The sequence below is a fragment of the Gekko japonicus genome, unplaced genomic scaffold, assembly GCF_001447785.1.
Source record: "Gekko japonicus isolate JY-2015 unplaced genomic scaffold, Gekko_japonicus_V1.1 scaffold516, whole genome shotgun sequence".
Taxonomy (NCBI): domain Eukaryota; kingdom Metazoa; phylum Chordata; class Lepidosauria; order Squamata; family Gekkonidae; genus Gekko; species Gekko japonicus.
This window is the reverse complement of record NW_015172567.1, coordinates 261956-266036: the sequence shown is the minus strand read 5'-3', so window position 1 is coordinate 266036 and position 4081 is coordinate 261956. Positions and strand designations below refer to the sequence as shown.

The 4081-nt window shown below is 44.5% G+C and overlaps 1 protein-coding gene across 1 annotated transcript in view; it reads right to left on the bottom strand.

Moving 5' to 3' along the window:
* The window catches only part of TBL1XR1 (transducin (beta)-like 1 X-linked receptor 1), a 149596-nt gene extending 145610 nt beyond the window's left edge, over positions 1-3986 (bottom strand). The window contains exon 1 of the mRNA XM_015421333.1: positions 3923-3986. The gene's annotated coding sequence lies outside the window, so the exon portion shown is untranslated. The remainder of the gene's footprint in view (positions 1-3922) is intronic.
* Between the last annotated feature and the right edge of the window lie 95 nt (positions 3987-4081).

The following is a 4081-nucleotide window of genomic DNA, read 5'->3' as shown; positions in this document are numbered from 1 at the left end:
CGGTCACGTGGTGAAGCCCCGCCCCCTTCTTTACCCCGCCCTCTGCTTCGATCCTCTGAAGCAGGAGGGTAAGTAGCCGGGCCTTCTGACACACTTCCGGTGATGTCAGGGGGTGTGGCCTTCTGTCACTTCCGGTGATGTCAGGGGGCGTGGCATATGCAAATAAGTTATGCTAATGAGTTATGCTAATGAGCTCCGGCAGCTCTTTTTCTACAACAAGACCCCTGCTGACAAGCATAGTGAGGAGGAGGAGAAATTGGATTTATACCCCACTCTTTACTGCCCGAAGGAGTCTCAGAGCATCTTACAATCTCCTTTTCCTTCCCCTCCCTACGAGACACCCTGTGAGGTAGGTGGGGCTGAGAGAGCTCTTTTGAGAACTGCCCTTGAGAGAACAGCTCTGAAACAACCTGTAACTGAACCAAGGTCACACCAGCAGCCACTGGAGTGGGGAATCAAACCCGGTTCTCACAGATTGGAGTCCATGCTCCTAACCACTACACCAAACTGATGATAGTACACTACTGAAGAATTTATAGTGTTTTGACTATATAAAAGTTTAAGCTCAATGTCCAAAAATGCTCTCACACAGATATTCTACTGTGGCTGTTTGGGACTTTCTGAGCAAATGATACTCTTTCCTCTCTTTACTGCAAAAGCTGTTTTCTATTTTCTATTTTTATTTTTCACTATCTCTCATCTAGCAAAATTGAGATATAGGTGGCTAAGATAGCATAAGGAACTGAAGTTTGCAACACTATCTCCATCCCCACCCCCCACCACTGGGTATGTTTGCAAGTTTGCTTGTAGAAAACAAGAGGCATTTATATTTAAAATTTCTTAACTATAAGTAAATAGTACAATTTTATACACTTAAAGTGATGCATTTTTTCCCCAGTGCTGTCAAAGCAGCAAGCTAAGTTTAGCGTTCATAAGAAGCTTACAGCGCCATCCTAAGAATACTTTCCTGGGAATAACCCTCTTGAACAGACCTGAGTAGGATCCTGAGTAAACCTGTTTAGGATTGCTTTCTAAGAACTACATACATTTCAATTCCCACCATTCAAAAAGAAAAAGAAAAGAAGAGGAAGAACGCCGCTGTCTTTTTCCGTAGTTTCAATATTTACAGAAATGTTACATCTCTTGCCCTCCTAACTACTCCAATGGTCTACTCCAGGACTGAAAAGGGGGTCACAACGTTGGGAATCACCCACAAGATGGCCTCCACCTCAGAGGGAGAATCATCTGTGCTCAGGAAGGTGTGTAAACGTTGGCCTTTGGGCACAGTCCACCAGAAACCTCCCCTGCCCGGCTCTCTTCACAAGGTGTGTGTGTGTGTGGAGGGAAATAATCAAAACACAGAATGCTCTAGGCACATCTGGTAGTAATATTTTGCATTTACATAGCACTCCATGAGCATTCAAATCACGTCATGTATATAAAATGGAAGAGAGGAGAATGATGTAAGCCACTTTGGGTCTTTCTTCTCAAAAGGGACCCAAAGTGGCTTGCATTGTTCTGGAAGCATCTATATTCCTGGCCAATTCACTAGTTTCATACTCCGAATGACTAGCGTAACGAGTAATCAACAATGCTGCATACTACGTAGGGCTAAGCCGAAATTGGGAGGATATAACTCTTGTAACCCCCTTTTTATAAAGTGATCTCATTTGGTGATTTGTTTCAAATTTTACTTCTTATTTTACTGTTTGCTAAAGAATACAATAATGTTTGCAAGAGGGTGTCAGGAGATGAGGAAACTTACCCATGGTGCAAGGCCAGAAGGCTGATGCTCCTTCACCTTCATCCATAAACTCATAGCTGACTGACAGTACAATTTTATTATTTTTTAAATTTATTTATTATTAGATTTATGCCCCGCCCTCCCCCAACGGGCTCAGGGCGGCTACAACAGAGGCAATTGCCATAACAACGACTAAAACAACATAAAAACAATCATTAAACAGTATAAAACAGTCATTAAGTAAAGTGCGGTGCTCTTGATGTTAAATTTTCTTAATCCAAGATGAATTCCATTCATCAACCTAACCTGACAACATCTTCAGTTAACTAGGCGTCTGCTCAGGGCCGGCTCACCTCCAGATCTAATCCATCATAGAAGATGGCAACTTGGTGGTGGTACAGTGATTATGGCGGCTCCTATGCAAAGGCCTGGCGGAAGAGCTCTGTCTTGCAGGCCCTGCGGAACTGCGCCAGGTCCTGCAGGGCCCAAACCTGCTCTGGGAACTCATTCCACCAGACAGGAGCCGCCACCAAGAAAGCCCTGGCCCTGGTTGCAGCCAGCTTGATGTCCTTGGGGTCAGGAACCACCAATAGGTGCTGCGACCCTGACCGTAGAGCTCTTGGGGGAACATATCCCATGCAGACGTAACTCCAGTCTAAGCCCGTGGCTTTCAATGAGCTTAGCCTGGAGTGACTCTGTGCAGGGCTGCACTGCAGATCCAGCAGAACGTAGCTGGGGATGCCCACTGAAAGTACAGATGGATGGCATATCCACGCTCAGCTTTGTGTCCTACTGGAAGTAAGGCAGTGTGGATGGAAGATATCGGCCAATTTGGGAGGAGTATTTAAATGAGGATCCAGGAACTGACATCATCCGTCCTGACTGCATTGCTACCAATGGGGTGTACATCCCCGTTCTATATGCAGGCACCACTGATCAGATCTAAATACACATGGCTTGAGCTGGACTGAGATAAATGTTTTTATTGTTCAGCTCTGGTGAGCCACATTAACAGCCTGTTAATCCAGCCTGTTACTCCAGTGACACTCAATTCAGTGGCTCAAGAGACACATGTGGCTATTCAACATGCCACCTGTAGGTCTTCTGAGCACTGCTCCCCAATGTGTCACTTGCCCCATGTTCCCGGGAAGTGGGCAAGGCCCTTGCCTGGTGGGGCTTGTGGCTGCCTCCTTGAAAACAGTCACCACTAGAGGAAATGGCAAGCTCCAAGCCTCCCTGAGATGCAGGTCTCATGCCAGGAATGGAAGTAAACGTGGCTCTTTTGGTTGACGTTAACCGCAAATGCAGCTCTCCAGGAGCTGCGGAGTGACTACCACTGAAGTAAGACAGTTTCAAGTGGGCGCATAAATCTGCAATGCCATTTCATTCATTGTGTAATCCCTGGCTGGACAAAGACACAAAGCAAAGCACGAAAGAATTCCTGAAGACAGTGCCAAGCTTTTGAGGAGGTGCAAAAAGTCACTTAAAATCAGTAAAAACAAAACCCCAACCATGGTGAAAAATGTACGGGCCTCACATTCACTTTTCTCGGAAATCTTTGACTCTGATAACACAGCCAACCTTAGAGTACTGCACATGTGCCAAAAGACCCAAGTCCTTTTTTTTTTTAAGTAGAGGATTGATTCTTTGACATGCGTTAACAACATTGCTATAGCTTTTTTGGAAATATAAAAAGGTCCGATACGGTTTAAAGTTTGTATAGATTCAAGAGTGGCTTTTTTAAGTTGCGGAGAATATTTATTGGGGGGGAAAGTTTCTGTGCCATGCACCCATCTTCACCCTGGGCTTGCCCAACTTGCACACCGTGGAACTGGAAACACACACCCACACAAACATACAAGAAGTTCTGTAAATCCTGGTGTGAATGACAGAATGTACTGCTTTGAGGCTATCAGTACACTAATACTTCAGTTTCGCCAGAAGGGAATGTAGGAACAACTACCGACTTTACACAGATGTCAAACTTGGCTGTCAAATTCACTGATACCAAAAAGTACACCACAATATTTGCCAACATCATTAGTTACAATTTCTAAAATGCCCTTGCCAAGAAGTCTGCTCGTGTCTTCTTTTGAAAAAAACGAAGTTACAGATTTTTATTTTATTTTAGAACACTTCAAACACTAAACAGACTTAATAGCATGTAAAGGTACTCACCATTGGCAGTGCATTGATGGGTGGAAAGGTTCCTGACAGGAGGCTCTGGCTGCAGAAAGATGGGACTGGAAGAAAGAACAAAGAACGGTAAACAAACGGGTTTAACAATTTTAAGAGAGCGTTAGCACATAATAATTCCGTTACAGTGTTGAGACCAGA